Source organism: Tamandua tetradactyla, chromosome 17 (genome assembly GCF_023851605.1).
Source record: "Tamandua tetradactyla isolate mTamTet1 chromosome 17, mTamTet1.pri, whole genome shotgun sequence".
NCBI lineage: Eukaryota > Metazoa > Chordata > Mammalia > Pilosa > Myrmecophagidae > Tamandua > Tamandua tetradactyla.
In genome coordinates, this window is record NC_135343.1 from 3,385,815 (window position 1) to 3,403,545 (window position 17,731).

Here is a 17,731-nt window from a genome sequence, read left to right on the forward strand (position 1 = left end):
ATACAGACTATCCACCAATACCACAGTGTTTTAATTACAGAGGCTTAAATAGTAAATCTTAACATCTTGTAGGACTAGTCCCTTCTTTGTAGTTTTTGTTTTTTCAGTGTTTTCCTGTCTGATTTTGCATGTTTGTTTTTCCGTATTAATTTGCCAAACTTCACGAAAATTTTTTTGATAATTTTATTGATATTGCAATAAATTTATAAATTCACTTTGGGAGAACTGATGTTGAGTCATCCTATGGTAGAAATGGGCATAGTTCCCCATTTCTTCAAGTTTACTTTTGGATCTTTCAGTGTATGTTAGTTTTTCTTGCATCTTGTTATTCCTACATATTTAACTCCTGGGTTGTTGTTGTAAAGGGTAGCGGGGGGGGCGGTTCCTATCATTATATCCTCTACCTAGTTAATGTTTGGCTATAAAGGTGCAACTGATTGCTGTATGTTGATTTTATATCCTATTACTTTACTGAATTCTAGGGATACTATTATGTCATCTGCAAATAGAGATAGTTTTACTTCTTTGCTACTTGTCACCTGATTAACTTATTTCTCATGCCTAATTTCAGAACAGTCTTGAGTAATGCTGGGGATATAGTGGGCTTCTTGCCTTGTTCACATTCTTAGAGAAGAATCCTTCTAACATTTCCTGTTTAAAATACTGGTTATAGGACTAAGATGACTAAGATACATGAGTGTGCATGTATTCATACATATGTTTAGGCATGTATATGTGTATATAAACACATATAAATACATGCATACATGTATGTATATATATTAATATCAAGAATGTGTGTTAATTTCCATTTGCTTGAATATTTAATCAGGAATAGTTATTGAATTTTATCAAAAAGATGTCTTCAGCATCTGTGAAATGCATCACATTATTTTTTCCTTAGCTCTGCTGATAAAGCATTTGATATGAATGGATTTCCCAATATTGAACCAACCTTGCATTCCTAGAATAAATCCCATTTGGTCATCCTAAGGTTTGGGTGTGTCCAATAGCTGCTTGGTAGTCCTAGGCCTGGGCCCAGCCTCTGCCCTGTCTCAGCATATCTGCGCCGTCACTGAGGCTGGAAGGGGAGTGGGAAGCAGCAGGCTACAGGTCCCTGTATGGAAAGGCAGACTGAACCATGATTTAAAACTTTTAAATATTGATACATATGATAGATGTTTCTCTTGTGTTAGTCCCTGTGAATGTTAGGTGTGAGCTACCTGGGAGTGTACATTGTAGTGTCATGACACTTCAGCCAGCCCCTGAATAATAAAATGCAGTTGTTAATTGTTTAAGTATAATTATTTGGGGGGCAGGGTAGAAGCTTACCATTTAGCTTGATCTTTCAATTTGGAAAGCTATTTCTTCAGTTGATTACTTACAAATAAGGAATTTTAATTTTTCCTTCAGGAGGAACTAGGGAAGTTTTTTTAAACATCAGAATGAAGTTATACTGTCCCTCTTTTCTTGGAAAACATTTTCTAATCAGAGCTTCATTGTATCGTATTTAGGGTTGTCCATTTTCTCCTTTATATTTACTGGTAGTCCTTCTAGTAAATACACTGAAATGACCACAAGACAAACCACAACACTATCTGGTGCATTAACCTTCAGAAAGGTGTCACTTCTTTCTGTCCCAACTCTTGTAGAAAGCCAGAGGTAGGAGATTAAAATCCTTATTTTCATGTAGATGCAAGTTAAATGTTTCTTTTACCCAATTATCTTTTTCTGAATTCCATACTTATTGAGGTTTTAAGCTGTGTCCACAAATTATTTGACACTTCTCCCTTTAAGGAATGGGGCTTAATTCCCCACCCTTGGATCATGGGCTGGACTTAGCAACTTGCTTCTAATGAATAGAGTATGGCAGAAGTGATGGTGTGCCACTCCACAGACTAAATCACAAAAGACATCTATGGGGAAAGTAGGCTGTCATGTTGTGAGGACACTCACACAGTCCTATAAGACATCCTTGTGGTGAGGAACTGAGCCTTTCTGTGAACAGCCAGGGAACAGGTGAGGATTTCTGCTAACTGCCCTGCGCATGAGCCAGCTTGGAAGTGTATGCTCCAGTCTAACAGTCTTCAAATGACTGAAGGTGAAAAGAGCAGAGTTAGCTGGCTGGTTCTGTCTCAGAGCCTCTCATGAGGTTGCAATCAAGATTCTCCAAGACTAATTCTCTCACACAAGACCTAGCTACTCATCTACCCAAGGACAGGCACTGTGCCAAGAGCTAGAGAGCTAAACTAGGCATTCTTGTACTCCAAGGCTTACAGTTAACTGAGTCAGTTTATCAACAAATAATTATTAGATATAAATATGCTAAAATTTAAGATGTTTTAAAGGTGCTTTAGTCTCTATTTATATGGAGTTTTAGGATAATAAGAAAGTTTTTTTTGAGAAGGGAAAGTGAAGAAATAAAAGGACTGAGAAGATCCTACAGACAGTGCTGAGGATCACACACCACAAGGAAAGGAGGCTAAGCGGGCCCATCTTCAGAGGCCAGGAGCAGCCCTGTAGCAGCCAAGAAGTCCCACTGTTTGTGCCTCCTGACAGTGACTGTTCCACCAAAAAATTAACATTAAAAAGGTTCGGATGGAAAAGGAAGTGAAATGTCTTATAAAAGGTGTGCCCAGACCTTTGGTCAGCAAGTCAGTCCAAGAGTGGTCTTGGGTCCACTGAAGGGAATCTAGACCTCATCCCTGGGACACTTAATAATTACATACTGTCACTACATATAATTCAAGGCTCATTTTCAATGCTCACGTCTCCTAGAGTATTAAAAACAGAAGAGGATTGTGGGAAGATGACAGAGTAGGAAGCTCCAGGATTCAATCCTTCCATCAGAACAACTGCAAACCAGACAGAAACTGTCTGAAACAACTATTTTGAAACCCCAGAAGCCAGAAGAACACTGCAGCATCCAGGGAGGAGCTGGAGGAAGAAGCTAGTACATTACAGTAAAGACCAGTAAATTGCTGTCTCTACCCAGCAGTTACCAGTGCCCATCCCTACTCTCACAACATGGCTACATGGGTTCCAGCCCCTTGCTAGCTTGCTAATGACAGAAAGGGATGTAAAGCTCCTCTTTCCCAAGATCAGGGGTAGGCAAAGTCAATTGCTGATAAAAATTTTTGACTAGCAACTTTACATTGCTGGGGATCCAGCTCTGAGGGCAGCCATATTTCCAATCCACCCCAGACAGCAGAGAAGACTTAAAAATGCTAAGCAGCAAATTGGCAGAAGAAAGTCCTGCATTATCAGTCATGACTTTACATGTAAATGAATTAAAAGACAGATTGGCAGAATGGGTAAGAAAGCATGACCCAACTATCTGCTGTCTGCAAGACTCTCACCTTAAATTCAAAGACACATGTAAGTGGAAAGTGAAAGGATGGAAAAAATATACCTCACAAGTGTTAGCAAGAAGGGAGCTGGGGTAGATAAAATAGACTTTAAATAGAAAACAGTTATGAGGGACAAAGATGGTCATTATATACTATAAGGGGGTCAATTAAAATATTAAAATATTATAAATATATATGCATCTAACAGCAGAGTGTGAAAATATATGAAATAAATACTGACAGATTTGAAGGGAGAAATAGATGATTCTACATTAATAGTGGGAGACTGTAATACACCACCTTCAATGATGGAGAGAATATCTAGTGAGAAGATCAATAAAGAAATACAAGACTTGAACTATGTTCTAAACCAGTTAGACCTAACACACATTTATAGAACACATCACACAAGAATAACAGAATATACATTCTTCTTGAGTGCATATGGACCATTCTCCAAGATAGACCATATCTTAGGTTACAGAACAAGTCTCAATTAATTAAAAAATGTTGAAATCATACAACATACCTTGGAATGAAACTAGAAATAAATAACAGAAGGAGAAATGGAAAATTTACAAATATGTGGAAATTAAACAACACACTCTTAAACAATGAGTGGTTAAAAAGGAAATCACAAGCTAAATTAGGAAATATCTTGAAGCAAATAAAAATGAAAACGCAACATACCAAAACTTATGAGATGCAGCAAAGGCAGTACTCAGAGACAAATTTATAGCTCTAAATTTTAAAATAAGAAGGAAGTTTTCAATCAGAGACATAACCTCAGAGCTGGAAGCACTAGAAAAATGAGGGCAAACTAAACTCAAAGCAAGCAGAAATAAGGAAATAACAATGATTAGAGCAGAGATTAATGAAATAGAGATTTAAAAAAAAAAGGGACAGTTACCAAATCAAAGTTTGCTTCTTTGAAAAGATCAATGACATTAACAACCTTTAGCTAGAGTGACAAATCAAAAAAGAAAGAAGATAAAAATGAAAAAAATAAAATAAAATGGGGACATTACAATTGACATCACTGAAATAAAAAGGAGTATAAGACAATACTATGAATAAATTTAGATAACCTAAATGAAGTGAACATATTCCTAGTGTGTTAGTTAGATTCAGTTGTTAACTTGGCCAGGTGAGCATACCTAGTCTTGTTGCTGCGGGCATAAGCCAATGGTACGTGAACCTCATCTATTGCTAATTACATCTGCAGTCAGCTAGGAGGCATGTCTGCTGCAATGTGTGATGTTTGACTTAATTGGCTGGTGCTTAAATGAGAGAACGCAATGTAGCACAGCTAAGCAGCTTGGCATTCCTCATCTCAGCATTCGCAGCTCAGCCCAGGCCTTTGGAGAAGTCACCCCGGAGAAAGTTGTTGGAACCCAGGGGCCTGGAGAGAAGGCCAGCAGAGACCATCCTGTGCCTTCCACGTGAGAAAGAACCTCAGTGGAAAGTTAGCTGCCTTTCCTCTGAAGAACCAACAAAATAAATCCCCTTTTATTAAAAGCCAATCTGTCTCTGGTGTGTTGCATTCTGGCAGCTAGCCAACTAGAACACCTAGAAACACACTTTACCTACACTGAATCAAGAAGAAATAAACATTCTCAACAAAAACTGCTAATAGGGATTTTAATTAGTAATAATGATAATAATAAAAGAAAAACCTCCCAATAAAGAAATGTCCAGGGGGCAGGCCACGGTGGCTCAGCAGGTAAGAATGCTTGCCTGCCAAGCCCGAGGACTGTGGTTCGATTCCCGGTGCCTGCCCATGTAAAAAAAATAAATAAATAAATAAAAGGGGAATCTATTAAAAAAAAAAAGAAATGTCCAGGACCAGATGGCTTCAAAGGTGAATTACACCAAATATTTTAGGAATTAATACCAATCCTGCTCAGTCTGTTCCAAAAATTTGTAGAGGAGGATCACTACCTTGCTCATTCTGTGAAGCCAGCATCACCCTCATACAAAAGTCAGATAAAGCTACCACAAGAAAAGACAATTACAGCCAATATCGTTTATGAATATAAATGCAAAAATCCTTAACAAAATACTAGCAAATCAAGTGCAAAGCACATTAAAAGAATTATACACCATTATCAAGTGGATTTATCCCTGTTATGCAAAGTTGAGTCCAAATAAGAAAATGAATTAATATGATAAACCACATTAAAAGAATGAAGGATAAAAACCACATAATTATCTCAATTGAGGCAGAAAAGGCATTTGACACAATCCAACACCCCTTTTTGATAAAACACTTAGAACACTAATGTGGTAGTTAGATTCAGGTGTCAACCTGGCCAGGTGATGCTGCCTGGTTCTGTTGCTGTGGACTTGAATCATTAGCATGTGAAATTCATCTATGGCTGATTACATCTGCAGTCGGCTAAGGGGTATGCCTTCTGCAATGAGAGATGTTTACCTTAATTAGCTTGGAGGCTTAAAAGAAAGAGGTCAGAAGAGAGCTCAACACAACATAGCCCAAGCAGTTCAGCATACCTCATCTCAGCATACGCAGCTCAACCCAGATGTTTGGAGATGCAGAAAAGAATTGCCTCAGGGAAAGTTGTTGGAACCCAGAAGCTGGGAGAGAAGGCCAGCAGACATCATCCTGTGCCTTCCAGTGTGAGAGAGAGAACCTCAGATGAAAGTTAGCTGTCTTTCCTCTGAAGAACTATAAATTTTTAAGTAAGTTCCATTTTATTAAAAGCTTATCCATCTCTGGTGTGTTGCATTCTAGCAGCTTTGGCAGACTAAAACAGTTTGGTACCAGAGAAGTGGGGTGGTGCTGCAGTCTACAAATACCAGACTTGTTGGAACGTGTTTGTTTTTGGATGGATAAGGGGATGATTTTGGAGGAACTGTGATGAGCTTACTGGAGAAGGCCTGGAGTGCTTTGAAGAAACTGTTGGTATAAGTGGAACCACTGCCAGTCTGGACCAAGAGGGACAGAAAAGGGACAAATTGGAGTTTGAAGAGTGAGAACCATGGAAGCTAGAGTGTGAAGCTAAGAAACCTGAGGCCAGGAGGGTGGACCCACCCATATATGTGGAGAGGGTGAGTTTGTCCCAGGAGCAGAGGGCAGGCCTTCTGCATCATTGCTTAGGAAGAGTTATCCCACTCCAGGCATTGGAGAGGATAGAATGCATACACTGGGGATTGGGGGATGCCTGGCGGACACCCCATTGTTATGGAGGGCTTGAGCATGTGTCCTGGAGATGGCAGAGATCACAGGTGCTGCCCTGAAGTTTGGAGAGGGTGGAGCTGAGAAAAAGGTGGTCTCCCCAATGTCCCCCAAGACTGCAACTTCCCCAGTGTTTGGAAAGAACAAAGCTACTGCATAGTCCCTTGGAATGTGTAGGACTGCTGCTTTCTAAAGCCTTAAGTATAAAAATGACTCTCAGATTTTGAAATCCAATGGAGTTTGCCCTGCAGGTTTTCAAAACATGTATTCTATGACTGTTCCTTCTTTGTATATTAGCAGCAGATATTTTTAAAACTTATTTTATTGTATAATATAACATATATACAAAGCAAAGAAAGAAAAAAGAAATCTTCTCAAAGCACTCTTTAATAAGTAGTTATAGGACAGATCTCAGAGTTTGTCATGGGCTACCGTACCATCATCTCAGATTTTTTCCTTCTAGCTGCTCCAAAACATTGGAGGCTAGAGGGAATATATATATTTTTATCATCACTTTTGTTTTCTTTTTTGTGAAAAAGTAGCATATATACAAAAAAGCAATAAATTTCAAAGCACAGCACAACAATTAGTTGTAGAACAGATTTCAGAGTTTGGTATGGGTTACAATTCCACAATTTTAGGTTTCTATACTCCCAGCTGCTCTAAGGTACTGGAGACTAAAAGAGATATCAGTTTAATGATTCAGCAATCATACTTGTTAGTTAAACCCTACCTTCTCTGTATAACCCCACTGGTCTAATTTGCTAGCGGCTGGAATGCAACACACCAGAGACGGACTGGCTTTTAATAAAAGGGGATTTATTTTGTTAGTTCTTGAGAGGAAAGGCAGCTAACTTTCAACTGAGGTTCTTTCTTATGTGGGAAGTCACAGGATGGTCTCTGCTGGACTTCTCTCCAGGCCTCTGGATTCTAACAATTTTCCCCGGGGTGATTTTTTTCTGCATCTCCAAAGGCCTGGGCTGAGCTGCAAGTGCTGAGATGATGTATGCTGAGCTGCTAGGGCTGAGATGATGTATGCTGAGCTGCTAGGGCTGTGCTACATTGAGCTCCCTCATTTAAGCACCAGCCAATTAAATCAAACATCATTCATTGCAGCAGGCACGCCTCCTAGCAGACTGCAGATGTAATGAGCAACAGATGAGGTTCATGTACCATTGGCTCATGTCCACAGCAGCAGAACTAGGTGCCTTCACCTGGCCAAGTTGACAACTGAATCTAACTACCACACCCACCATCACCTTTTATCTTTTTCCCACTCTTTAGGGTATTTGGGCTATGCTCATTCTACATTTTTCATGTTGAGAGGGCCCTCAATAATAAGGGGTTGGGAGACAGAAATAGCTGATGTTCCAGAAAGGCTGAACCCTTCTAGGTTTCAGGACTTAGCTGGCCTAAGGACCCATCTGGAGGTTGTAGGTTTCTGGAAAGTTACCCTAATGCATGGAACCTTTGTAGAATCTTATATATTGCCCTGGGTGTTCTTTAGGATTGGCTGGAATGGTTTTGGTTGGGGGTTGGCAAGTTATGATAGGTAGCAATGTCTAATTGATGTTTGTATAAGAGCAATCTCCAGCATAGTCTCTCAACTCCATTTGAACTCTCTCAGCCACAGATACCTTATCTGTTACACTTCTTTTCCCTCTTTCAGTCAGGATGGCATTGTTGATCCCACGGTGCCAGGGCCAGGCTCATCCCTTGGAGTCCTCTCCCACAGCACCAAGGAGACTTTCTCCCCTGGATGTCATGCCCCATGTAGAAGGGAGGGCAATGATTTCACTTACAGAGTTGGACTTAGAGAGACTGAGGCTACATCTGAACAACAAAAGAGGTCTTCCAGAGGTGGCTCTTAGGCGCACCTACAGGTAGGCTGAGCTTTTCCACTACATACTTAAGCTTCACAAGAGCAAGTCTCAAGATCAAGGGCTTGGCCTATTGATTTGGGTGTCCCTGATATTTGACACAATATCAGGGGTTTCCCTAGTGGTAAAATTTAGTAGTTCCATATTTTTTCTCCCATCCCTCAAGGAATTTTGCTAATACTTTTTTTATTATCTGGCAGCAGATAATTTGTTTTGAGTTTCACAGGTCCAGAGCCAGAAAAGAATTTTTGCCTTTTAAGTATGGTTTAAGATGATGTATATAGTTGACAAGGGGTGGACCTGTGGTCGTTAGGTTTAGGTGTCAACTTGGCCACGTGATAGTGTACTGAATTATTAGCATGTGAAATTCATTTACAGCTGATTATATCTGCAGTTGGCTAAGGGGAGTGCCTTCTGCAATGAGTGATGTTTAATTTAATTAATTGGAGGCTTAAAAGAGAGAGGTCAGATGAGAGCGCAACACAGCACAGCCCAAGTAGTTCAGCATACCTCATTTCAGCACATGCAGCTCAGCCCAGATATTTGGAGATGCAGAAAGGAATCACACCAGGGAAAGTTGTTGGAACCCAGAAGCTTGGAGAGAAGGCCAAGACATCACCCTATGCCTTCCTGTATAAGAGAGAACCTTAGGTGAAAGTTAGCTGTCTTTCCTCTGAAGAACTGTAAGTTTTTAACTAAATAAATCCCCTTTTATTAGAAACCTATCCATCTCTGGTGTTTTGCATTGTGGCAGTTTTGGCAGACTAAAACAACTAGGAATAGAGGGAAACTTCCTCAGTATGATAAAGGGCATAAATGAAAAGAGCACAGCTAATGTCTTACTTAATGGTGAAAGATGGAAAGCTTTTCCTGTAAGACCAGGAATAAGACAGGGATGCCCCCATCACCGCTGTTACTTAGCCTTGTCCTGGAAGTTCTCATCAGGGAAATTAGGCAAGAAAAAGAAATAAAAGTCACCCAAATTGGAAAAGAAGGAGTAAAGCTTTCCCTATTTGCAGATAACATGATCCTATATAAAGAACACCCTGAAAATTTTGCCACAGAGTTCCTAGAGCTAGTAAATGAATTCAGGAATGTGGTGGGGTACAAAATCAACATGTAAAAATTAGTAGTGTTTTTATACACTAGCAATAAACATTTTGAGGAAGAAATAAAAAAAATTCCACTTACAATAGCTACTAAAAGAATCAAATATCTAGAAATAAATTTAACCAAGGATGTAAAGACCTATACACAGTAATCTACCAAGCCATCCTAAAGAAATCAAAGAACACCTAAATAAGTGGAAGGGCATTCTATGTTCATAATTGGAAGACTAAATATTGTTGATGTCTATCCTACCCAAAGCAGTTTATGTATTCAATGCATCCCCTCCCCCACCCCCAAATTCCAACAAACTTCTTTGAAGAAATGGAGAAGCCAATCATCAGGTTTATATGGAGGAGTAGGGGGATCCGTGTCATGGTCAGGTTCATGTGTCAACTTGGCCAAATGGTGGAACCTGTTTGTCTGGTTGGGCAAGTGCTGGCCTGTCTGTTGCTGTGAGGACATTTCATAGAATTAAATCACGATCACATTGGCTGCATCTACAGCTGATTCCATTTGTAATGAGTCAAGGAGAATGTCTTCTGCAATGTGATGCTTAATCTAATCACTGGAATCCATTTAAGGAGGATCAGAAGAGACAGGTTCTCTTCCTGCTTCAGCCCGCAAGCCTCTCCTGTGAAGTTCATCCAGACTCTCCATAGGAATCATAAGCTTCACAGCCTGTCCTACAGATTTTGGACTCTATGTTCCCATGGTTACATGAGACACTTTTATAAGTTTTATATTTATGAATATTTCCTGTTGATTCTGTTTCTCTAGAGAACCCTAACTAATACACTCCGAATACCTAAAGCCATCTTGAAAAAGAAGAATGACATTAGAGGACTCACACTTCCCTAACTTATAAATCATTACAGAGCCAGGCATGGTACTGGCACAGGGACAGATATATAGATCAATGGAACTGAATTGAGAGCTCAGTAATAAAGCCAACTGAGTTTTGACCAGATGAGAAGAACACTCAAAATTGTGAAAGAATAGTCACTTTCACACATGGTGCTGGATCTTCATATGCAAAAGAAAGGAGATCTCCTACCTCACATCTTACTCAAAAATCAATTCAAAATGGATAGAAGACCTAAATATAAGAGCCAGAACTATTAAGCTCATAGAAGAAAATATAGGGAAGCACCTTAACTATCTTGTGTTAAGCAATAATCATAGATTTTACACTCCAAACATAAGCAAAAAAAGAAAAAATAAATGGGGCTTCATCAAAATGAAATACTTTGGTGCCTCAAAGGACCTGTCATGAAAGTGAAAGGACAACCTACATATTGGATGAAAGATTTTGAAACCGCATATCTAACAAAGGTTTAATATCCAGGATATATGAAGAAATCTTTCCGTTTCACAACAAAAAGACAAAGAAGCCAATTAAAAAAAATTGGGCAGAAGACTTGAATAGAAATCTCTTCAAGAAGATATGCACATGGCCAAAAAGTACAAGAAAAGAAACCCAATATCTTAGCCATCAGGGAAATGAAATGAAAACCCCAATGAGATACCATTTCACACCCATTAGAATGGCTGCTATTAAAAAATGAAAAGCTACAATTTTTGAGAGGATGTGGAGAAATAGAAACACTCATTAATTGCTGGTGTCAGTGTAAAATGGTACATCCACTGTGGAAGACAGTTTGGTAGTGCCTCAGAAACCTAAGTATAGAATCACCATATGACACAGCAGTCCGCTACTAGTATGTACCCAACATAATTGAAAGCAGGGACTCATATTTTTAAACCAGTGTTCATAGCTACATTATTCACAGTTGCCAAAAGATGGAAGCAACCTAACTGTCCATCATCCAGTGAGTGAATAAACAAAATGTGGTATATCCGTATAATAGAATATTATTCAGCCAGAAAAAAGGAATGAAGTTCTGGTGCATGTGACATCGATGAATCTTGAAAGCATCATGTTGAATTAAATAAGCCAGACATAAAAGGACAGATACTGTATGATCTCACTGATATAAAATAATTAGAATTAGCAAACTCGTTGAGTCAGAACCTAAAATATAGGTTGCCAGGGTATGGGGTGGGAATAGAAAATGGGATGTTAAGACTTAAAATGTACAGAGTACCTATTTGGAACAATGAAAATGTTTTGGTAATGGATGGTGGTGATAGTAGCAAAACATTGTGAACATAATTAACATCTCTGAAATATGTATCCAAATGTGTTATATATTTGTTGCTACCATAAAATTTTTTTTTTAATCCATGGAACTGGAGTTCACCTCAGCTCTGTGGAATGAGAGAAGGGACAGAAAAATGACAGGGACCGCAGTCCCAGGGTGCTAGTGATCTAAGATCTTCTATACTACATAGCAATGTCCTGGATTAAAAAACAACAACCAAAAAAAAAAAAAAAAAAAACCAGAGAAATTAAGATGGAGAGAATGGGGTGAGTGTGGTGGGCTGTGACCCCGCCAGGGGAAAGCAGCAGCATGCAGGAAATGTAGGCCCAAAGGAGTGGACCATCCCCCCACTCCAGCCTACCTCCAAAGCTAGCTTGAGAGATTTCCCTGCACAACTCCACAGCTGGGAGCTCCCATAGGGAGTGTCATGGTCAGGTTTATGTGTCAATTCAGCCAGGTGGTGGTTTGTCTGGTTGGGCAAGTGCTGGCCTGTCTGTTGCTATGTGGACATTTCATAGAATTAAATCATGATCATGTTGGCTGCATCCACAGCTGATTCCATTTGTAATCAGCCAAGGAGAGTGTCTTCTGCAATGAGTGATGCTTAATCTAATCACTGGAAGCCTTTTAAGGAGGATTCAGAAGAGACAGGCTCTCTTCCTGCTTCAGCTAGCCAGCCTCTCCTGTGGAGTTCATCTATACCGTCCATCGGAATTGTCAGCTTCACAGCCTGCCCTACAGATTTTAGACTCTGCATTCCCATGGTTACATGAGACACTTTTATGAATTTTATATTTATGAATATTTCCTGTTGATTCTGTTTCTCTAGAGAACCCTAACTAATACAGGGAGCAACAGGTTGTGCCCAGCAACCCACTGGGATCAACCACCCCACTAGGCACCCTGAACAGATGCACCACCAAGTGCTGTGGCTGCCCACCCTGCACCAAGACCAGCCATCCAACTATGCACAAGAACCAGCTGCATCTCACATATCAGGACCAGCCACCAGGCGTTTCTGGGCTGACTGTGTGCAGGGGCACCTGAAATACCCAGCCATACAGGCCAAGGTCAACCCAAGCAAGAGCCTGGGTGCCACCAGATCCATTGGGCCCATAAGCAGAATCTCTGCTGAGGTGAACACTGCTCACCTCATAACCCCAGGGTTGGTGGCTCTCAGTGCACACCAAGACCAGCAGTCCTGGCTGGAATTACATCAGGTTTCCAACCTGCTCAGACTGCTGCTGCAGTTGGGGAGTGGTGAGCCTGAGGGGTACAGGTGTCTCAAGAGAGCATCTGCTGGAAAGAAGCAGAAAGTACAATTTGGCAAACTGCCTATCTGCCTAGCTTTTAACAGACCTTCAAGTAGAAGGGGAATTGTTGACAAAACAAACACAAAAGGGGACCTTCAATGCAAACCTAGCATATACAAAACTTTAAGACAAGTGAAGGAGATCAACTTATCAAAATAATCTAATGCCCCAAACACAACAGAAAATCAGGAAGCACATGATGATGCAGGCAGATATGGCCCAGCTAAATGACCATATTAAAACATCAGAGAGGACATGGAATTTGGAACAAGTAACCAAGAATGTTCATAATGACAAAAGGATGTCAAGAAACACTGGAAGAACATAAGGAAGAATTTGAAAGAATAAGTAGAAAATTAGCAGATCTCATAGAGATGAAAGATACTATAGACCAAATTAAAAATATACTAGAGCAGATTTGAAGAGGTGGAAGAAGGAATAAGTGAACCAGAAGATAGGACAATTGAACTTGAGCACACAAATGAACAAATGGCAAGAGAGATAGAAAAATGGAAATGAATTTCAGGGAAATTATGGATAACACAAAGCACATAAATATAGGAATCATTGGTGTCCCAGAGGAGAAGAGTAAATGTTTAGGAAAGTTAGTTGAAGAGATAATGGGCAAATTTTTCCAATCCTTATAAAAGACCTAAATATGCAAATCAGAGAAACCCAACGAACCCCAAATAGAGTAAATCCAAATAGGCCTACTCCAAGACATATTCTAATCAGACTGTCAAATGTTGAAGGGAAGCAGAAGGTCCTAAAAGCAGCAAGAGAAAAGTGATTAACTGCATACAAGGGAAACCACATAAGACTGAGTTCAGACTACTGAAGAGGCACCATGGAGCCAAGAAGGGAGTGGAATAATGCATTTAAGATCCTGAATGAGAAAGACTTCCAGCCAAGACTTCTTTATCCTAGCCAAATTGTCCTCCCAAATTGAGGGAGAAATTAAAATCTCAGATAAACAAAGGCTGAGAGAATTCATCAACAGGAGATCTGCCCTACAAGAAATACCAAAGGGCATTCTGTTGACTGAAAAAAAAAAAAAAAAGACAGAAGTGAGAGGTCTGGAGGAAAGCAGAGAATTGAAGAGTATCAGCAAGGGTAATTAAAGGATAAAAATAGAAAGAGGGAAAAGAATATATAAGTCTGACAAATAAAAACTAGAGGATAAGATGGTAGATTCAAGAGCTGCTATTATAGGAATAACTTTTAATATTAATGGACTAAATTCACCAATTCAAAGATACAGATAAACAGAAAGGATTTAAAAATATGGGCCATCTATTTGCTGCTTAAAAAGGACTCATCTTAAACCCAAGGATACAAATAGATTGAAAGTGAAATTATGGAAAAAGGTGTTATAGGCAGGTAGTAATCAAAAGAAAGCAGGATTAACTATATTAATATCAGACAAAATAGGCTTTAAATGTTAAGATATCATAAAAGACAAGGAAGGACACTATATCTTAATAAAAGGAACAGTTCACCAAGGAGAAATAATCATCATAAATGTTTATGCTCCCAATCAAGGAGCTCCAAAGTACATGAGGCAAACATTGCCAGAAGTGAAAAAAGCAATAGCTGTTTCAACAATAATAGTGGAAGATGTTATTTTCTATATTTTTTGGTTTTGTTCTTATTTATTTTTATTATTTTTTGTTTTTAATAGTAGAAGACTTTAATATACCATTCTCCTCTACAGGTAGAACAGATAGACAGAGGACTGATGTGGAAATAGAGAACTTAAACAATGGGATAAATGAATTAGTCCTAATAAACATATATAGATTGTTATACCCCAAAATGCAAGGATATACATTCTTCTCTAGTGCACGTGGAACATTCTCCAGGATAGTTCATGTGCTGGGACACAAAGCAGACCTTTACAAATTTAATAAGATTGAAATTATCCAAATTACTTTCTCTGACCACAGTGGAATGAAGCTGGAAATTAATAACCACCAAAGAACCAGAACTTTCACAAATATATGGAGATTGGAAAACACCTCTTAAACAACCAGTAAGTCAAAGAATAAATTGCTAGAGAGATTGGTAAATATCTGGAGACAAATGAAAATGACAGTATAATGTATCAGAACTTACAGGATGTAGCGAAGGTTGTGAGAGAGGGAAATTTATTGCACTAAATGACTATATTAAAAAAGAAGAATGAGCAAAAATCAAGGACTTAACTGCTCACATGGAGGAACTAAAGAAAGAAGAGCAAACTAACCCCAAAGCAAATATAAGAAGAGAAATAACAAATGTTAAAGTAAAAATAAACAAACTGAAGAGCGAAAAAACAATAGAAAGAATGAACACCACAAAAGTTGGTTCTTTGAGAAAATCGATAGACCTCAGCCAGGCTGACAAGAAAAAAAGATAGCATGCAAATAAACAAAATCAGAAATGAGAGGGGGTGTCATTACCATGGATCCTGAAGAAGTTTTATGAATCATAAGAGGATACTATAAGTAACTATATGCCAATAGACTAGATAACTAAGGCAAAATGGACAAATTCCTAGAAACTCATGAACATCCTACCCTGACTCAAGAAGAAATAGAAGATCTCAACAAACCAATTACAAGTAAAGAGATTTAATCAGTCATCAAAAATCTTCCTGCAAAAAAAAGTCCAGGGCCAGATGGCTTCACAGGGGGATTTTACCAACATTCAAAAAAGAACTAATACCAATCCTACTCAAATTCTTCTAAAAAATTTAGGAAAAGGGAACTATACCTAACTCATATTATGATGCTTACATCACTCTAACACCAAAACTGGATAAGGATGTAATAAGTAGGAAAAACTACAAACTAATTTCTCTAGTGAACATATGTGCAAAAATTCTCAACAAAATACTAGCAAATCAATCCAACATATTAAAAGAATTATACATCATGACCAAGTGGGGTTTATACCAGGACAGCAAGGGTGGTTGAACACAAGAAAATCATTGACTGTAAATACAGCACATTAACAAATCAAAAGGGAAAATCACACGATCATATTAAGTGATGCTGAAGATGCATTGGACAAAATTATTAGATTTTCTTTTTTTGTGTGCTATATGGTGGGGTCACATTTCATTGTTTTTCCATGTGAGTATCCTGTTATGGCAGCACCATTTGTTGAATTTTTGTTTGTTTTTTATTTGTTTTGATGGTTGGTTGTTTTTGGGGAAGTGCATGGACCAGGTATTGAACCTGGATCTCCCACATGGCAGGCAAGAATTCTACCACTGAACTATCCTTGCACCCCTTTACTTTTTCTTTTTTTTTTTTTTTTTACTGTATGTTACATTTCACAACCAAAAATGTTTATTAAAAAAAAATTCATGGAACTCTACTGTACAACTGTGAACCCTAAATGAAACCATTGACTATAGTTAATAGTACAATTATAAAACTGTGCTTTCACCAATTTTAACAAATGTACCACACCAATGCAAGGTGTTAATAATAGATTGGTATATGGTTATTCTATATTTTATGCATGATTGTTCTGAAATTTTTTAAAAAAACACAAAGAAATTATGAAGGTGTAAGACTTCAACATTTCCTTGGGTGCAAAGCCAAAATTTCTTGGTTTCTTGGCTCACTTAAAATTTTACTAATGGTAGAATTTTCGCCCACCATGCTAGAGACCCAGCTTTGATTCCCGGACCCAGCACCTGCCAAAAAAAAAATTTTTTTTTTTTTACTGAGCCCAGAATGCGATTAACTGATGACTTGGAATGAGTCTGCATCATGGAATACAAGATAGTTGCTTATCATTGTTTGCCCTTGTAATGATTCTCTTACAGTTAATGATTTTATAAAGTTTATAAGAAATTTGGAAATTGTAAATATATTTCAAAAAATATATTTATGATTGTGCTTAATTTTTCCCAAAGAAAAAATGATTTCAATAAATGATCAATATAACATCCCATCACCTGTGAAAAACACCATTTACACTCTCCAAAGAACCTTAGGTAAATGAGAAGTTATGACCGTATTGATTATAAGTCAGTGTCACAGTGGCTTCTAATTCTGGGGCCTTCATCTCATGGTGTAGAGAGAAGGAAAGTAAATATTTGGGTTCATGTGACAAATTTATCTTTCTTACAGATCTGTGAATGAGCAAACTAAAAATAATCCCTTAATGAGCTAACTGCAAGCTGTCCAGTCTTCTCTCTGTGGTTGTTAATCTGCGGGCACTGATTTGACAAGTGTCATTTCCTAAGTCAAGTAATTATAAGTCATATTAAATTCAGAATTTTCTCTCTTTTTGAAACCTAATTCAGTAAGGAACAAATTCATTTCTTTTCCAGGAATAATTAGGACTCCCTGAGGCTGTTATCACACACCCACAGGAGAGTCTTAAGGACATTCTGAAAGTTCCCTGCCCCTGTGACTGACCAAACTCATCCCAAAGCTGCCCCAGGAGCTTTCGGAGTCCCCTTCTGCGGCTGGGCAGGATGGGGAGGGGGCTCCAGACTGCAGCTTGGCTTGAACTCTTCTGGGCAAGGACCTCACCACTTCCCCCACTTCCGTGGTCCCTTTTTCAGAGTGCTGCTTTCTAACTGCCGCATAGTTGGTCAGACATATACCTGTAGCTTCTAGTTTGCTCCCTGGGGCTTCTCAGAACCTCTCTCAGCTTCTTCCCTCAGAATTTCCGCAGGGGACAAGGTCACCTCTCTTGGTCTCCCCATTTTCACCAA

At 38.8% G+C, this 17,731-nt stretch overlaps 1 protein-coding gene across 5 annotated transcripts in view; it reads left to right on the plus strand.

Annotated features, from left to right (window-relative positions):
* Positions 1-17,731, plus strand: part of C17H2orf92 (chromosome 17 C2orf92 homolog) — a 432,030-nt gene that overhangs the window by 408,090 nt on the left and 6,209 nt on the right. The window lies entirely within an intron of this gene.